We start from the raw sequence: 20,818 nt of genomic DNA, 5'->3' as shown, positions 1-20,818 counted from the left end.
TATGCTGCATTAAATTGCCATGAAATATCAATAAAGCCTCTTGTGCATACACATTCCAGCCTGAAACATATTGCTTTTACCCCAGCAATGTAGGCTCCATTTCTCACAGAGGAAGTTTCATTAAGGGACATTAGGGTAACTCTTTATTCTTCCTATCTATATGGGGACACATTTTCACCAGTTCCAAATAGCGCTTCATAGAAAGTACTGATCCATGTATAGAAACTGTCAGCTCTCTGTGTGCAAAACAGCTCAGTATTCAGAATAATGGTGTTGCTGTACCAAAAAATAACTTTTTCTTTTTTAAAATTTTTATTGGAGTATAGTTGATTTACTATGTTGTGTTAGTTTCAGGTGTACAGCAAAGTGAATCAGTTATACATATACGTAGATTTTTTTCTCATATAGGCCATGACAGAATATTGAGTAGAGTTCCCTCTGCTATATGGTAGGTCCTTATTAGTTATCTGTTTTATATATGTAATGTGGATATGTTAATCCCAATCTCCTTTTCCTTTACTATTACCCTACTGTTTGTTTCCTTCATTTTCCCTGAATTGCTTACAGATTCATTTTTCAACCGTATGCTTATTTGCCAGTGAAAACACATACAGGCACACACACACACATGACACACACACACACATTTGGCCTCACGAATTATGTGAAAATATACCAAGAATAGCTAATCGAGGTGTAAATTATTAAACAAGATCTTAGAAATTTTTTCTCATTAACTTTTAATCGTGTTGATTTAATCACATGCATTGAATCATCATAATAATGATACGTATGCACTTAAAGAAAATTGCACAATAAGCATGAAAATGAAAGACTAGCCTCTGGTACTATTTTCAAGCAATTATAGGAAAAAAGTGGAGAAGAACAAAACTGAACATAAAAATAATACAAAGCCCAAGATAAACCTAAAATCTCAGGAGACTTTTAATACAGACCCACATCCATAGAGAACTATTTCAATAATACAGCCACTGATGTTTTCATTAATCTAGTTTGTATATGTCTTTAGTGATGAAGTCTCTGTTTCTGCCCCCAGGAGATTATCTCAAAATCCAATCAGTAGTATCAAAAGATTTTAACTAACTGTCCTACTCTGACTTCCCTGGCATTGGGTAATAATGCTTTGTTCATTGCTGTTTACTGCTCTTTTATATTTATGACTAGTTTTCTTGCCATTCCTCTGATGCAATTCGGCCAAATAAAGAAAATATATATATACATATATACACATATATATAAATGAACATGTGCATATAATGCCTGTAAACACACACACACACACTCACACATACACACCTACACACATGCACACACATACTTTATAGAAAAGAGGCCTAAACGAAAATTGAAATCAGTATTACTGATTTCAACCAGAGCAAATTTTAATATCAGTTAAGTTTGCAACATTATTTATGGTTGAGGACATGCAGGAGAAAACATTTTTTCTCTCAAGAATATTTCCAGTTAAGATGTACAGTTAAGATAATCATAGCCTCACATTGTGGAAAACAGAGAGCAAAGGAGGTGGTGGCATTCTGTCATTTCTGTTTCCAATGCCAATAATTGTACAAGAGTTGCCCACTTGGGGATGGAGGGGAAAAGGTTTTAAATACCATAACTTAAATGAATAGAATTAAAGCAATCTATTTGCTGCAACCTGTGTGTAACTACATTTAACCAAACCAAAATTACATTAAAAAGCAACTGGGGAACTTCCCTGGTGGTTCAGTGGTTAAGAATCCGCCTGCCAATGCAGGGGACACGGGTCCCAGCCCTGGTCCGGGAAGATCCCACATGCCACGGAGCAACTAAGCCTGTGCACCACAACTACTAAGCCTGCGCTCTAGAGCCCGTGCTCCACAACAAGAGAAGCCACCGCAATGAGAAGCCCGCGCACCGCAACGAAGCGTAGCCTCCACTCGCCACAACTAGAGAAAGCCGAGCACAGCAACGAACACCCAACACAGCCTAAAATAAATAAATTTTAAAAACTAATTAATTAATTTAAAAAGCCATTGGACTTCACTGTTTTTGTTGGCCATACCAGGCTTGTTCTAATTTTTAAGCACAAGAATGGGTTAATTTTTCTGGAAAGAAAAAATATTCCGGCAGGCATAACCAGCATATTAAGTAGTGTTCTAAAAATAAGAGTGTTACCTTTGAACAGAGGAAGCATTGTGTCTATGGCTTCACCTAGTCATCAAGATAACCCTTTAACAAGATACTTGTAGCACCGTTTCTGGTGACTTGACACCATACTCTTTCCCCTTTCAGTTGTTCCAGCATTGCTGAGACTTAATTAATAGACAGACTTTCAAGCTTCCCTCTGCTGAATGATCCAGGAAGTATCCAATAGGATACAAGAGTCTCAGTACTAATGACACATCTGAAGTATATACAAGGATATCCACTTCTGAGACAAGGGCATATGCTGGGGAAGGCAAGATGTAACTAAATGTTTGGGAGTCACAGGTGCCATACTCAGTCTTCTGGGAGACTTGTCAATTGAGCAATTGAATAGAAATTGACTAAATATCTCCTACATGCTGAGTGCTAAGAACGTAGCAGTGAACAAACCAGCCAGGTAAATACCTATCTTCTGAAGCTAATATCCTACACCAACCTGTCACCTCCACCCTTATCAACTTATTTCAAAATGCCAGGAAGCTTACTAGGGAACCCTAAATAGGATCCACTTTTTACCTGAAAGCATTTCTGTGGAATAACAACCATCACAGTCGGCTATGGCAGTTCTGTTCATACGAATGCAAGAAGCTAGCAAGGATAAAATAGGTGTGGGAGCATTCTGCAGTGCCCTCAATTCAAAGTTCAACTGTTAGTCTTTCAAATATTCTGTGCCTTGAAAATGGTCATGGAATCCCTCATTCCTTTCTAAAGCTAGTCTCCTCTCTGCCAGCCCTGAACTTGCATCTCTGGTTACTCTGATTAATAACCAATTCAACTCTTGGGTTTCTGAATTACCTTAAGTCACAGGTGGTGCCATTTGCTGTCCCCGAACCTGTCACCAACTTAAGCACACATAGCACCAAAAATTACCCCCTTCAAAATCATTAAATAAGAGGGTGGAAAAATATTTCCTCTTTTTCCTCTCGTCTTTCCTTTCTCCTTTTTTCCCTCTGTCTGCTTCTCTCCTCTGTCTTCTTCCTCCCACTTTCCCTCTTCTTCTTCTCCTTCTTCTTCTTTCTCCCCCTCCTCCCCCTCTTCTTCTTTTTCTTCTTGTCTTCTTACTTCCTTTGCTTTTATCCCTATCTTCTTCCTGCATCTCCTTCTATTGATTTATTTCCATATTTCTTTCTTTCTTTGAAAGACACTCCTCTCCCCCTTGCATCTTCTAATGGATGCTCCTTCCATTCCTATCACCAAATTTGTACCTCATTATTTTATGTCAGTACTTTAGTCTTATATCACAAACAAGACATAGAACATCACATAATGAGAAAATTGTTTCAATTTCTATCTACTTTTTAAAACTATTTCTAGCAAAAGATTAATGGGTTAAAAAAAAAAAAAGAAAAAAGGAAAAAAAAAAAACCTCCAGAGGAAGCCTAAGTCACAAATAGATGCCACCTCTGTCTAACAAAATGAGAAGAAGAAAGCTCCAGTGTTAACATAATTCTTGTCTGTCTGGGCATCCCAGAAGCTTGTGAAGTTCACTACCTGCAAGCTGGAAAACCCAAGGAATAAACTACAGGCATGTTCCAATGCCAAAGTCCTCAGTGGAACTCTGTTCTCTTAAACACATTTTTGCTAAACTGAGAAAAACAGACACATATCATAAGAGCGTATTTAATCCATGCAAGAATGTAACTATTAACAAGGCTTACTCAGCCACAAGGAGGAATTCTAATATTTCATTCTTTTTTTATATATAGTACCATGACCCTTTTCAGAATGCTCACCACTCTGACACAATAAATGCAAGGTATTTTCAGTTGTGCAGCAGGTCAAAGTGATAGCATCTAAACCTCTGGGGTTTTCACATCCTGTCTCTCAGAAATTCTTGCTACCACAGGAATATCTTTCAGTTTGTTCAGTCTCATATCAGCAGTGACACCCAGTGGATGGAAACATCTTGAACAAGCTGGCTCTCAGCGCTCTTGCTGTCCCCCTCCTCCCCTTCTCTCTCCAGGGAAAGAGTTTTGTAAGTGCTTTGTTTCTCTGACCTTCTTACAGCTCTCCACAGGAAAAGAATTTATCAGATTGCCTAATGCCAGCCAGCTTGTCTTTAAAATTCACTCAAATTAGAAAGCCTCAGACATTTCCTTTGCACTGAAGACATTTAAACCTATCAAAATATGTTCAACTAATCTGATATTTGGTTTCTAAAAATAAAACCAGATTATACAAGTGTAGAGATAAAAGAGGAGAGAGGTGGTCAATTAATTTCCTACATTTTGCACTTAAAAAATGTGATTGCCAGCAGAAATCATGGTTTTATTATTTATTCATAGCAAGTCATTCAGAGCACGTTAAACTAAATTGTGAGGGAAAAATAGTATAAACTGTGGACTAAAATCAACTTCATTCCAAATGATGGCTATCAGTAAAAATGTATCTACTCTTTCTAATGCAACTATTTTATTAAGATTAACCAGTTCAGCTGGTCTGAGTGAAATAAATGTCTTCTGATTTGCTAGAAACTAACAAGCTATAACTCTGTAAAAACTTTCTCATTATAGCTTCTTTATTCCAAATTCTCATTTGCACAATCTTTTTTTTTAATAAAATGCCTTTAAAAGCAAAGACAAAATTTTTTTTACATTTTCTTTAAAAAACAAACTATTTTTTTCCTCTGTGTAGTTAGAGCTAAAGGAGGTATTATGCACCTTTAAGTAGATCATTTTCCAGAATGAAACACTAGCACCAGCTCTCTTAGTTACTTAAATATAAGTCAAGGAAGCACTTACTGGCAAAGATTAGTGGGGGTGAGGCTAAGAATATTTTCTGACTTTAACAAAACAACTACTCTGAGATATCTGGTTTTCCAGATGGAATCTAGCATGGAAGTGGATTCATTTACATAGAGAACTGAGGGGATTTGGGAAGCAAAAGAACCAATACTCAATCTTATTATTAGTGACTGTCACCAAAGTTAGGAAAAGTCAATACGTTCCTTGAAATAAAATTACCTTGAGGGAATAGGAGGTTGTGCTGGTAACCCAGGCTTAAGAAAAGGGGTGTGTTTGGTGGGAGATAGCTGATTTGGTTTGGCATAGTTTATGCATATTGTCGAAAGCTCCTATATACTTAGATACCATGAGATTGACTGGAGATTGACTGAGCGTGGAAGTATGAAGTAACATTCTTCCACCGTGCCTAATATAGAGCAACATTCCCCAGCAGGAGTGAGTCCATTGGATCTGCAGGACAGTTAATAGGAGAAATAGGATTTAAGAGCCATAACTCCTCTTACAGGGCATTCAAAAGGTTGTGTTTCACAAGGCACCAGCCTCTAGGGAGACACCTCTTTTTTTTTTTTTTTTGCAGTAGGCGGGCCTCTCACTGTTGTGGCCTCTCCCGTTGCGGAGCACAGACTCTGGATGCGCAGGCTCAGCAGACATGTCTCACGGGACCAACTGCTCCGCGGCACGTGGGATCTTCCCGGACCGGGGCACGAACCCGTGTCCCCTGCATCGGCAGGCGGACTCTCAACCACTGCGCCACCAGGGAAGCCCGAGACACCTTTTATCTCTTCAATGATGGAGTAAAATGTAGGCGTCCTGGCTAGATGCTGGAGCCGCAGGAGAGAGGCAACCCCAGCATAATACATACGAATCCACATGGTCACGCACACACATTTGGAGGAGCACAGTCTTCCTCTCACTGGAGCAGCTCTTCCTGCCCCTTGCTCTCCTAAGGTTGCTTCTGTCGTCCCGTCTCAGCTTGTGGACATCCAATTCCACCTGCTCACTCATTTTCACCCTACTTTGAATGTGACAGGTTGCTTTACTTGAGAGGGCATTTATGTGTGCACAGCCTCTATGGCTCTAAAAAGCTCTCCTGGACCAGGCTGTTCAGATGGTGCAATAATACACTCACTTCCAACAAATTTCATTTTCACTTGAGGAAGGAACACTTTGTCTAATGCTCACAAAAGGAGGCACCACCCAGGTTAATTATAGTCCAGTCTTTTCTCATTATTTGTTTGCAAACTGGAATAACCCTCTTTGGATTATGTCTTCTGCTATTTAGAGAAAAAAAGCTGAGGGCTAGAAAAAAAGGTCCACTAATGTAAATACTAAATATGTTTCTAATTGAGCATGTGATGCTCAGGAAAACAGTTATTGGAACAGTGATTGGAAAAATAAGAGAGATTGAGCCATTTTGTACTTACATAGGTGAAACAGGCTATACCATCTAGCTATTCGTTCATCCTTTGTTAAACATTTTTTTAGTTCCTGCTGTACACCAGTTGAGGTGATCAATGCTGGGGATCAAAGATAAACCACATACCTTCTCTGCACTATTGACCTCTAATATGTTGTCCATGTGTATAGGGGCAAGAGGGTAGTTGTGGGGAGATGGCGGGGGTTAGTTACAAATCTTTTCTCCCAAATGATTTACCTCTGTTGGTCTCAAAACACCATGATCATCCTTCTTTCCATCCCATATCATGCATTTAGTCATCATGTATTTCTTTGATTTTTGTCTCTTTTCAAAAGGGACTGTCAGGGCTTCCCTGGTGGCGCAGTGGTTGAGAGTCCGCCTGCCAATGCAGGGGACACAGGTTCGTGCCCCGGTCCGGGAAGATCCCACATGCCGCGGAGTGGCTGGGCCCGTGAGCCATGGCTGCTGAGCCTGTGCTCTGCAACGGGAGAGGCCACAACAGTGAGAGGCTCGCGTACCGCAAAAAAAAAAAAAGGGACTGTGAGTTTAAATACATTAATTCACATGGAAAGTTGTTAGAAATTTTCCTTTTAGCAAAGTAGGGTTTTTTTTGTTTGTTTTAAATAGACTTTATTTTTTAGAGCAGTTTTAAGTTCACAGCAGAATCGAGCAGAAGATACGAAGATTCCTTATATACTCCCTGCTCTCCCGGCATGCACAGTCTCCCCTGTTAGTCACATCTTCCACAAGAGAGGTACGTTTGTTACAACTGAGAACCTACATGGGCCCATCATTATCATCCAAAATCCATAGTTTCCATTAGGGTTCACTCTTGGGGTTGTACATTTTATGGATTTGGACAAATGTAAGAACATGTATCCACCATTAACAAAGTAGATTTCCATCAAAGAAAGAAGGTTTGTAAATCCTGATATCTTATAAGGACTTAACCCAGGGATCAAGAAAGGTACTGAAAAACAAGTTGGGAAAAATGATAAAGGGAAGGAAAGAGGGAAGGAAATATGAACAAGAAAGGGAGAAAAAGGAGGAGGAAAAAGTGACTGCACACTAACTTCATCTGCTTTAATTACTGCCAAGGGTGGCCAATCTCAGATAAATTGATTAATCCTAGGAAAATGTTTTGCAGTTCTGGCCCGGGAAGCTCTGAAGGCACGATTTACCTACCTGAATGGCAAACATCAGATGGAAACCCCTGATGTAGGGAAACATTCTGCAGGCCTTGTGAAAAGAAACTTAAAAAAAAAATTCATATCAAAAATGGAACACAAGAAGGTGAACATTACCTTATATTAGGAACAAAATGATGCAGAAATAGGCTTAAACGGTTTTCTTGTTTTAAGCTTTTTGTAATTTTTGTTTTGTTTTTTGGCTGTTCTGCATGGTATACAGGGGTACCATACCCAACCGGGGATAGAACCAGTGCCCCCTGCAGTGAAAGGGCAAAGTACAAACCACTGGACCACCAGGGAATTCCCTATTTTAAGTTTTTTGGTTTTGGTTTATTTTCTGAACTTCTTATTAAACTATTAAGATATGATTTACAACTGCACAAATAATAAGTGTACAGCTTGGTGAATTTTTGTAAAGTAAACACACTCAGGTGACTAGCACCCAGATCAAGAACAAAAACATTATCAGCACCCTAAAAGCCAGTCTGAAGCACCCTCTATGTTACTCCCCTAAGACCCCTAAGAGTAAACATAACTTGCCTTCAAACATCATAGATTAGATTTTAAATTGCATATAAGTGGAATTATACAGGATATATTCTTTTGGATTCTGACTTCTTTTGCCCAGTGTTAGGTTTGTGAGATCCATTCATGCCATTGCAGGGAGGAAAAGTTTTTTCATTCTGTGTTATACCATATTTCATCAAACAAATATACCACAGATTATTCAACCATTTTGCTAATAATCAAAGCTTATATTTGTTAATATCTGCTATTATTTGCAGTAAAAAAGGAGACTTTTACATTTTTCCATGAACTTATTTTTAAAGTAGATTCATATAAGCAAGGAACAGTGTCATATACATATTGTTCTTAATTAGATGAATTATTAAAAGGCTATGTAAAAGGGGGGAAATTGAGAAAAATTCTTCTTGTCCCAACACACACACACACACACACACACACACACACACAGGTTGAGTGAAAGAAAGGAAGGCAGATTGGGTCTGTATATTGAATGAACAGTGTGGGAAAGTGTGGTTGCCAAGTTATCTTTGAAACCAACTGAGCTAAGCCCACATTGGAAAACATATTTATGACTGATACCACTTCCCCAAAACACAAATGTATGGAGGTAAATAATGATGCTTATGAAACTCATGGGCTTATTATAGTATGATTTTATTCATGAACAATAAGAATTCCTTATTCCGGATCAGGTAAATTTCTTTAATCTATACAAAAAGAAAATTACAAAAGTTGGTTGGGGTTGGTTTGTATTATATCTGTGTGTGAGTTTATGCATGCTTACACATACACACACACACACATACACACATACAGGTGCTATACACAGGCTGCAAAATAAGCTGTTTATAAAACCTACCTATAGAGATTCCACTGAGGAATGAGTGAGTTATATAACTACTCCTTTTCTTTACTGATTTGAAAAAAAAGTCTATTTCACAAAATACCTGTAGCATTCAATGAATCCATTAGACGTATAAGTTTATACAGGTTGCCTGTATAAAAGTCTACATTGTACTCACCTAAAATAGAGGCCTGATCTCAGTTTTAACCTGATGATGGACTCCCTCCATGCCTGTAGTGTCACAGCAATAAAATCTTTGCTTGATGACTAATTACCCCTGTAGACTGGCCATTTTCTGTTCCACTACATTCAGAAGTCACTAATGTCCTGGGTTCACCTGGTACATGCACTCACCTAGTAGAGCTAAAGGGACCTAGTTGTCCAAAGTGAAGTTGAAAATTTGCTTACCCACCACTTTGCTACAATGAATATAGGTTTAGTGTGTGTCTCTGAGTTGTCAAATTTAGCTGTCTACGCAGCCTGAAATGAACAAAGTTTACTAATTTTCCACCCCCTTTTTTGGCTGTGTTTGTGTGTGTATGTGTGACCTAACACAAATTTTGTCATTATAGAAGCAGACATTACTAAGCTCAAGAATAAAATCAAATGTTACCCTGCCTCACCAAAGATTTATGGTTGGAATTTTATTTTATTGGGAGATCAAATTTTATACTTAAGGGGAGGGAGACACTCAATGTATATCCTTCCCGGCATATTCTCACTAAACAATTTCTCCCGAATAAAAGGAAAAGGACTTAGCTATTTTTTAAATAATATATGTCCACTCTTAAATAAATTTCTTTTGGCCACAGTGATTATTCTGTCCTCTCTTGGAGAGAAGAGAATTGCAAGTGAGTTTATGAATCAATTCACTCCTGAATATTTACCCTCTTTTAGCCTAAATGTTGCCTCAGTTCTTTAATGACTTTGACATGTATTTATAGTATTTGAGGAACCAGTGAGGTGCTGGTTTCCAGAACTGAGTGGGTAAAGGAAGAAGGTGAATATGAACATAGGGGATTTTTCCTTCTCTCTTTACATCATTACGATAAGAGAGGAGAAAGCACTATTTCTTCCAATGATACAAAGTAAATGATATCACTTCCACCTGCATGCTGCTGAGTTGGCCTAATCTGGGCATTGGTCACAGAGTTCGGAAAGCAGATTGATGATTATTGTGGAAGAGTTATTGTGGAGTTATTCTCTGGGGGCCAGATGCTTTCACACATTTTACTAATCGCTATGTCAAAGCTCATGTAAGAGCTGACTAGTATTAGTTATTAACAGATGAGGACTTTTCCATGTGGTCTTTGCAAATTCAGACATTTCTGTAGTATTCATACCATGATCAGATGATACATGCAAAATGAAGTAGAATTTAAACTAATATCAAGATAATTCAAACTATATAAAAACTTTGCCTGATACCTCCAGGTCATTGAGGCAATATTATTTAAAATATTCCTTCAATCATGTGAATTGTTTCCTCCAGACTCCATTTCACTTGTACATTGTTGGTGCCTCTATGGGGAAGGCAGGATTAGCACCTCTGCTTCTGCAAACTCAGCTGGGCCTCTTTGCTAACACCATCCAAGAGGAAGCCTGCCAAAGAGTTGGGAAGTCTATTTGGGTTATATTCTACAGGCTGTGGTCACTGGAAAAAAATTCCAGTCTCCCATTTTTCCAATTCCTATTTCTGCATCACAAAATTAATCCAAAGCTGAGTGGCTCAAATCAATCATTTCATTATTCTCACAGAGTCTGTAGGACAAGAATTTAGATAGGAAACCTCAGAAACGGACTGTCTCTGGTCCACAATATCTGGGGCCTCCCTGGAAAAACTTAGAGGTTGAGGATGACTTGCAGGCTGGGAGGTGGAGTCATATAAATATTTGTTCACTCGCATGTATGACCCCTGGGCTGGCAGATTTATGCTGCCAGGAGCACCTACCGTTATGTATGACTTCTCCATGTGATTGGGGTCCTCACAGCATGGTGGCGTCGGGGTAGCTGGAATTTTTTACATGGCAACTGAGGTTATCCTTTGCAAGTATTTAAATGAATAAGGGAGAAATAGCATTACCTTTTTGATTCTGTCTCATAGACCACATGGTGTCACTTCAACCATGTTCTATCTGCTGAAGTAGTCATAAGCTCAACCAGAAATCTTTAAACCTGCAAGTCATCTAAATATGGTAGTGGGACTTCCCTGGTGGTGCAGTGGTTAAGAATCAGCCTGCCAATGCAGGGGACACGGGTTCTATCCCTGATCTGGGAAGATCCCACATGTCACAGAGCAACTAAGCCCATGCACCACAACTACTGAGCCTGCTCTGTAGAGCCCGCGAGCGACAACTACTGAGTCCCCGTGCCACAACTACTGAAGCCTGCACACCTAGAGCCCATGCTCTGCAACAAGAGAAGCCACCGCAGTGAGAAGCATGCGCACCGCAACAAGAGTAGTCCCCGCTCGCTGCAACTAAAGAAAGCCAGCGTGCAACAACGAAGACCCAATGCAACCAAAAATAAATAAATTTATTAAAAAAAGAATATTAGGGCTTCCCTGGTGGCGCAGTGGTTGAGAGTCCGCCTGCCAATGCAGGGGACACAGGTTCGTGCCCCGGTCTGGGAGGATCCCACATGCCGCAGAGCGGCTGGGCCCGTGAGCCATGGCCGCTGTGCCTGCGCATCCGGAGCCTGTGCTCCACAACGGGAGAGGCCACAACAGTGAGAGGCCCGCGTACCGCAAAAAAAAAAAAAAAAAAAAAAAGAAGATTACCTTTAAAAAAACAAAGATGGTAGCAAATATCAAAGGTGTTTTCCATGTATTTATATGAATATAATAAGCTTTTTGATAATATCTCCTGTAGAAATTGCTACACATGTCTTTTTAAGACATCAAGAGAAGCTAGAATAAACCTAGTTTTCAGGTTACATTAGCTTATAACAAAATATCCATTTGAAAACTTAGAATTTTTACTCTACACCAAAAGAGAGTCTGGCCTACCTATTTGGACTGAACAGCAAGTGGTTGACTGAATTATTACACAGGGTCCACTGATTTATTTTGTACTTTGACAGCTGAGCAAAATTGGCTTTCTTTTTTTCAATCTGTAGTTTCCATCTTGTTTGAAACTTATTTCTCTTCTGAAACCAAAGAGGATTATCTAGGTTTATGGTCAAACATTTTTGAAAATCCCCAAGACTATGTAGTTATTACTCAACATATTTTTCTACTTGAACATTTCCAGCAAGATTAGTTACCTACTTCAAAAAAATAGACAAAAATAAAATCCTACATATTAAAATATCTATTTACTATTTATGTTAACACTTAATTTACATACAAGTGATAATGAGAAAATTATGTATATGAGAAAATCATAATGAGCTTTCCTTTATTTCCTGCTTTGCCGAATCTACTTGGAGATAACATTCCAATTTTAATGGATATCACAATCCTAAAGGCCCCACTATTTCCTAGGGGTCTGTGTAATCTCATGTTACACAGAATGATTAGGTTTCAGAGATGTATTTTTTTTTTTCCAGAAATGCCAAGCTGATAAACATCTGAAATTTCCACACAGCTGTTCTGAGTGATTTCCTCATTGCTATAATCACATCGAGAAATCAAAATTGGAGTAGAATATTTGGAACGCATTTTCTCTCCTATTTAATGGCCTGTTTGAGTGTTTGTGGTGAGGGGATGGTTCCAAGGGAGGTGGGAGAACAGTTGTCTTTTTCATGATTGTCACTATGTGTTTAGTGCTTAAAGGGAGGGTTTTCTGATATTTGCCTCAAATGTTCCTTGGGTCTGATGGTTGGCATCTTTACACATACAGCTTAGAAGAAAATTCATTTTGAAACTCAAACTAGTTTTACCTACTCAAGGAGAGCGTGGGGTTGAAGCAACAATTCAGGTTATCCAGGCCCCAGTTGCTTTCATCTCCATTTTTAAAATGTTTTTGGTATTTGATTTCATTGCAGCTACATTTTTGCTGATGAACTAATTTAAAGGATGGAAAAGACAATATTGAAACATATCAGTAGCTTCTTTGAAAGCCTACACTAGCCTGGTAACATACCCTTAGGTTGTTTGATTTGTATTCCTCTACTACGTCTCTGGGTCCCGTAACACCTCTCATCACTGCTGCAAAAGATCCCTCATGTTAGGGGCAGACACCAGCATTTTTATCAGAACAGAGGATTCTATTTACCAGGTAATGGATGTGACTATTTCTGAAGCTTTTCCTTCCTGTAAAACAGCAATAAAACGAATGCCTACTTCATAAGAATCAAATGGCATACTACTTATGAAACCACTTTGTAAATAGAAACAGGCCATACAGTGAAAACGGATTCAAGGTCCAAGGCCTAAAAATGACTGCTATACATTAACTATGAGTTTGTTAATAGGGGGCTACTGTGGGTCGTATGGAAAAAGGGGAGGTGCAATGCAATGAAGTATGTTCCCATGCATTCATTCGTTCAGTGTGCCATGAGAATGAATAAAAAGGGTGGATTCAGGTTAGATTGGGGAGTGAGCTAAGATCTGAAGGGTGAATGATTGTTAACACCCTGAGGAAATAGAGAAGAGCAGGTGTGAATATTCTGAGCCTCATTAGAGCTTGGTGCGTTTAACGGACTCAAAGAAGCCGTGACTTCCTGTATTTGCCTGTTTCTCCAATATTGGGGCACTGCTAACAAACCTAAGCCTCTCTTCATTTCATGGATTCAACCTCTGTTAGCACAGAGGGTTTTGTTTGTCTGTTTGTTTTTGTTTCTGTTTTTTTTTTTTTTTCTTTTGCGGTATGCGGGCCTCTCACTGTTGTGGCCTCTCCCGTTGTGGAGCACAGGCTCCGGACGCGCAGGCTCAGTGGCCACAGCTCATGGGCCTAGCTGCTCCGCGGCATGTGGGATCTTCCCGGACTGGGGCACGAACCCGTGTCCCCTGCATGGGCAGGCGGACTCTCAACCACTGCGCCACCAGGGAAGCCCTTGTTTCTGTTTTTAAGATTCTTTGTAGAGTGCTTTATAAGTTGATTGAAATTTTCAGTCTCTCTTTTGTAACCCACCTTTTGTCGGAGGTGAAATAAAATGGTCTTCCCATAGTCCAGAGACACAACAGGCATGTGAAATGACAAAAGCAGGGCAAGACACTCACTAGTTGAGATCCAGGCTTCAGTGCCCTTTGAATGAGATTTTTCTGGAAACTTCTACTGTGTGCAGGAAGGGAGAAATCAAGCGTGAGGCTGGTAAACTTCCCACTGGTCCCAAGCAATCCGAGGTCTTTGACACTGACAGGTATGAGAGGAGTGGGAAGCCAGGAGTTACTGGGGAGAATGAGCACCTTGTTATAAAAGTAACTCCTTGAACTGTGATCATAAGCAAATTTGGGATAAGCATGTTTCCTCCACAGGGTGTTGTAAAGGTAACAAAGATAACAATTGTGTCTACTGGTTTGTTAATGGTAAAGTAGTAGAAAGATATTATCTGTAATTTTTATCAAACCATGAACTCCTTCAAGGTAAGAGGGTGAGTCAAACTCATTGCACTTTCTTGCATCCAACCCAGGGCAGTGCAAGACAGGACATCTAGATGACTCTAAATAAATGTTTGTGGAATTAAATAATGAACCTTTCCTTATTCTGGGCAGTTAACAGTCAGGAATGTTAAAAGTCAGAGAGAGGGGCTTCCCTGGTGGCGCAGTGGTTGAGAGTCCGCCTGCCGATGCAGGGGACACGGGTTCGTGACCCGGTCCGGGAAGATCCCACATGCCGCAGAGCAGCTGGGCCGTGAGCCATGAGCCATGGCCGCTGAGCCCACGTGTCTGGAGCCTGTGCTCCACAACGAGAGAGGCCACAACAGCGAGAGGCCCACGTACCACAAAAAAAAAAAAAAAAAGTCAGAGAGAGTTGGCTTTGCTGCTTATTTACATTAAATTGTATTGTATTGTATTGTATCATGTTGCATTGAGTTGTACAGTGGTGTGGTGTAGTATGATATCCATTTCTCATAGCCTCATAGCTTTTGAATATCCACTGTAATGTAGAAGTCAGAGAAGGTAATTGTGTGTGTGTGTATGTTGAATAGAATTGGAGAGAGAGAGAGAGATTGAATTTTCTTAATGACACTGAAAGCCATCTTTCTGTAAACAAAAGTGAGAATCAGGGCTAAGAAGGGCTATAACAAGGGCTGATTACAGGATTTGCACAGGAGGAAGACATTTTCCATCAGAATTCTAGGGCAGGTGGGTTAGTGGGTGAATGGGGGTGGTTGCTGGCTAGGAAAGATGTTAAAGCTTTAATAAGGCAGGTTCCATGAAAAGAGCCACTGGAGCTAATTCTGGCCCCTTTCCAGGTGGTTTTATGCTTCAGGTGGGATATATATTGTCTCCAAGAAGAGAAAACAGGGATGAAGCCAAACAGAAAAACAGTAGCTTCCATTTCATTTCTACCTGCTGCAAATAAACCACCACGTAGTCCCAGTGAAGTAACTAAAACAATGTGCTGCCTGTTGTGGTTACGTTTCTTTTAATGGCCATATTTAAGTGCCACTTTCTTTTAAGTGGCAGTGTTCTGTACCCAAGAGGAGAAACATAAAAGAAGGTGATCTAAAGGTTATAACTTTGTAAGAATCACAGGACGACATACATTTAATAAATTGAGAAACTGAGAGTTTAAGCCAGGTTTATCTGGTCACGAAGGACAGGAAAAATCCTCCATGATACCTGGGTAACATAGGTAGCCAACATCTCCCCTGTTTTAGCCATGTCATATTCAGTCAATTTGTCTGACCCCTAAATAATATAAAATAGTATATATGGTTTACAGATTAATAATCAAGATAATCTCTTAGATGTATTTTAAGGCCCTTTTGGTTATTATAAGTCCATATGCAGGACCATACTCTTTATGATGTAGAAAATTCTGAAAATGTTTTTATGGACAATCTGACATGGTCTCCATTCTTTTATTCATTGACTTTAACCAGAATACACACTCCACTCTGATAAAAAAAAATGCTGGAGAAAAACATAATTTGAAAAGACACAAGCACCCTAATGTTCATTGCAGCACTATTTACAATAGCCAAGACATTGAAACAACCTAAATGTCCATTGACAGAGGAATGGATAAAGAAAATGTGGTACACATCTACAATGGAATATTACTCAGCCATAAAAAAAGACTGAAATAATGCCATTTGCAGCCACATGGATAGACCTAGAGATTGTCATACTTAGTGAAGTAAGTCAGACAGAGAAAGACAAATATCATATAATATCACTTATATGTGGAATCTAAAAAAGGGTACTTATCTACAAAACAGAAATAGAGTTACAGGTGTAGAAAAAAAAAACATGGTTATCGGGGTAAGTGGGGGGAGGGATAAATTCGAAGATCAGGATTGACATATACACAATATTATGTATAAAACAGATAACTAATGAAGATCTATTGTATAGCACAGGGAACTCTACTCAATACTCTGTAATGGTCTATATGGGAAAACAATCTAAAGAAGAGTATATGTATATGTATAATTGATTCACTTTGCTGTATACCTGAAACTAACACAACATTGTAAATCAACTATACTCCAATAAAAAATTTTTAAAACCTGTTTTAAAAATATAAAGAGGACTTCCCTGGTGGCGCAGTGGTTGAGAGTTTGCCTGCCGATGCAGGGGACACAGGTTCGTGCCCCAGTCCGGGGAAATCCCACATGCCATGGAGCGGCTGGGCCCGGGAGCCATGGCCGCTGAGCCTGCGCGTCCGGAGCCTGTGCTCCGCAACGGGAGAGGCCACAGCAGTGAGAGGCCTGCGTACCGAAGGAAAATATATATATATATATATATATATATATATATATATATATATGAGATTTTATATGCTTTTGCAATAAAAGAAAAAAATATTTGGTTAGAAGATCTTGCTATTTATTTCGATACATGAACGCTTTCTAATTCATTCACTTAAAACTTAATTTTAAGTACTGATAGTTGGGAAATGTTTTAACAAGTGGACATCCTGAAAGTACTTTACTCACCAAGTTAATCATTTTCACTTGCTTTTCCTACACAAGTTACAGAGAGACATGAAGAGAAATACTTTATGGGCATTAGAAAGAAATAAGATTTAAGTTTTAACTCTTGAAAATAATTACACGAACACCTTGGATGCCAAAGGAATATAGTAATAAAAGAAATATTACCTCTTTAACCCCTGCTGAATACGTAATTGTATCCTGATGGTTGCAGAAATTTAAATTACCTACAGTTTGAAAACATCAGCACCAAGCGCCAAATACTTGATTTTTATAACTCTTGTGCTGTGTCTTAGCTTTTTTGATGAAATTTCACAAATACATCTTTCTACTCATTGAAGTTTAAGGGAAACAGTTTACTTCTTCATGAAGTAAAGGCTTTGGGAGCAAAAGCTACAACAAAATGGAAAGGGCACCAAACCAAGAACTAAAAAGTCCATGTTTTTGTCCTTGTTCTGCTAGTGGTATGCTTAATGATCTTAAACAATATATTCTGCTGCTTTTTACTCTTTTCCTTCTTCTTACTCTTTTATGCCTTTAGCTTTTATATCTTTAGCATTATGTTTGAACAAAATGTTCTGGAGCCAAAAACAAAATAGAAGGTGGAGAAGGTTGATAGGAGAAAATTGTGGATTAGACAACTGCTAAATGTTTCTTCTATGTCTTAGATGATAGCAAAGCTGTAGTTAGAAGCACAGTCCTTGATCATAAGAAAAGTGATATTATCTAAAACACTTATGAAAGTAACATAATAGTACTATTTTACAAGGTAATACAAGCCACCATTTATATTGGAGATTTATTTCCTCCAATGTCACAGAAGATAAAAGAGAAGGCATATACAAATGTAGATGGATTTGTACATTTGATGTTCAGAACATGTTGGTAATTCCTGGCTAACGACTTCTGTTTCCTTCCCTAGTTTCTAGACAAATCACTGTGAACAAAATACTTCTCTGAGTTTCAATTTTCCCTGTAGTGACAGGTTAATATGAGGAAACACATGTGAAAGAGGCTCATACATGCCCATTGCAGGTACTCAGCAACAGCGCATTTCCGTGGGAGAAGAGGGGAAGAATTGTGTTCGTATTTGGGCTGGGACAGCAGCAGAATAAAAAGGGTTGTCATGAGAGACTTACTATAAGAGCCAAATATATGAGAGTGAATAGACTTGTAAAAATATGAGACAAGGATATTCAGACATGGAGGCATGAGTACACCGCGGTACATCTGGGCGATGGAGAAACGTTTGCGATGGCTGGAAGGTGTGTTGGAAGAGGTGGCAGCAGGAGCCATTTTCCATAACTCATAGAACAGAGTTTCAGTTTTATCTTATAAATGTGAGCTTTCCAATACAGTAGCCACCAGCCATCTGTGGCTCCAGGGCATTTGAAACGTGGCTAGTGTGACTGGAAATTAAATTGTTGATACTTCTCTTCAGTTAATGGAAATGTCAAAGCTGAAGCAATGCAAATTTTGTGTTGTTGCTTGTTAAACATAATGATTAGGAAGGCAGGACTTCATTTCACTTTAAATGCTAAAAGTTTAGCATCCTAATTTAAATGTTTAAGGTGTGAAATACACATCAGATTTTGAAGACTTGGTACCAAAAAAGTGAAGTATTGAAATTTTCCAAAGTAATTACATGTTGACATGATAATACATTGAATATTATTGGGTTAAATTAACTATATCATTAAATTAACTTCACCTGATTTTCTTTTTTTACTTTTTTAATGTGGCTAGACATATGAAAATGTCTCTCCCTGGAGTGAAATGTCTTCCTATTATCTAAAACAATGCTGTCCAAGCACTGTCCATGTTATTGTTCTAGGATCCATGTAATTTAAGATACTCTTGTTAGAGAGAAACAAGAAATTAATATACAATCTTGGAGAATATCCACATTTATATGGGATAGAGAAATAAAGTAGAAGTAGACTAACTCCCTACCTTCCACCCCAGATGCAACTGAAAAATAGTTGGCAGTTTTTCATAGGTTTTAACATGTATTTGAAAAACTTGAAAATGAGTGTTTGCTGGCTGGAATACTTCATTGTTTGTGTGCATGGTTCCCATAAAAATATTTTTTAGATCATGCTCTTTCTGGAATATCTAAGATGCTGTATCTGCTAGGGTATCTGTATCTGGAAGTAAGATCTCCATTTTTAAATACCATTTCCTGCCCTGAAGCTGGGAAGTGTCTGGCTGGAACATTTGCGAGATAATCAGCTACTACTCACCAGCTATCTCGATGGCCTGGCGTCCTGGAGCTGGTCATTTCAAAACAATGCAGAGACTGAGTTATAACCCCATGGGCAGCTGAGAATTTAAATGAATTTCAGGTGCAGAGGTATATCACTTACAACTGAACACTTATAACTAGAACAAGCTTCAGACCTGGGAAAATTCAAAGTAAACAGAACAGATCTAATCATGACAAGCCAAGCCACAGCCTTGTAACTACAGCCCCAGTAAGCTGCATGGATCAGTTTGGATGGACATAACGCACTCATCATAATGGACTCATTGAATAATTAGTCTAGATCCAAAAGAAGGCAATATAGTTTTATCCAACACAGCTTTTCCCAGCATGCTTTCTCAAGCTTAAGAATCCATAGGGGCTCTCTGTCATGTGGGTTTATGACAGAATTTTGCTGTGGTGTAGACTGCCTGGCAGTTTATAGAAGGAGTACAGGTTTGTGAAAGGGAAGAAGGAGTTGAAATCAGGAGACTTTGGTCTGGGAGCCTGTGCTATGATCACCAGGCATGTCCTCCTCTTCTCAGAACTTTACCCTCCATCTTTCCACTAAGGGAAGATGCACTAAAGGACACTGATTTTCCCCATCTTTCCTGACTTTCAATGATTTGCTATCAGGGCACCTTAATAACAGAAAATATGACATTGTGCATGGCTTCCGTCCTTCCTTAACTAGCTTAAAAGTGAGCACTGTATCTTAAGATTAGTTCCAGTTCAGGGAATATAGGTAATTAAATGTTCTGTGTCTAACCATAAACCCAATCCAGTTATTTTTACTCCAAATGGTGTCCAAAATTGAATTTCTCATCACTTATGCAAATCATAGCAAGGAAAAAAAATAAACGAGTGAATGCAGGTTTTCTTTAAATGCTTCAGTGTCGAGCAACCATAAAATTTTAGTAAAACTTTTTATTGTTTCCACATGTTCATACTTTACTTTCAGCTAAACATATAGATATATTTTTTAATTTAGTTCCTGCACTTACAGAGTTTATTCAAAATGCAGATTTTGTACAAATTTTTTTAAATTTGTTTAATCTAAGTCATAATCTGCAAACTGCTGATAGTAGTAACCACTTTATATTACTAGGCTCCACATATATGAAAATCACCATGCTAAGTACGTTATAGATATTATATTTCATCATCACAACTAGTAGATTTCACTTCCCTGATCTAACAGGAGAACATTTAAAGATTGCATATGTAGTCTGGCATTAAGTAGCAGATAAATTGCATGACCAGGATTTGAACAAAAATCTGTCTGACTCTCACCTTCCCTGAATTTTTCATTTTGCACCTCCTACTCTGCTACTTCGCTGACAATATTTTTCTCATCTGTCATCTCTCTAAGCAGTTAAACACTGCAAATGATCTGAGCCTTGTCTCTGGTGGTAGCATAAGCGCTCTCTTCGTGGTCTTTGAGCAAGACCTTTACTGAATTACATAAGTACTGACTTTTGTGGTGAAAACGTTTATATCTACCAGTATTTGAAATTTCCCAATTTTTACATAATTAAGAAAGATTGTGGGAAGAAAATTAGAGAATTTGAAGTTGCCCAATGAGTCCATTTACTA

This window comes from Mesoplodon mirus (genome assembly GCF_964341445.2).
Source record: "Mesoplodon mirus genome assembly, chromosome: 16".
NCBI lineage: Eukaryota > Metazoa > Chordata > Mammalia > Artiodactyla > Ziphiidae > Mesoplodon > Mesoplodon mirus.
This window is presented reverse-complemented; position numbering follows the sequence as displayed.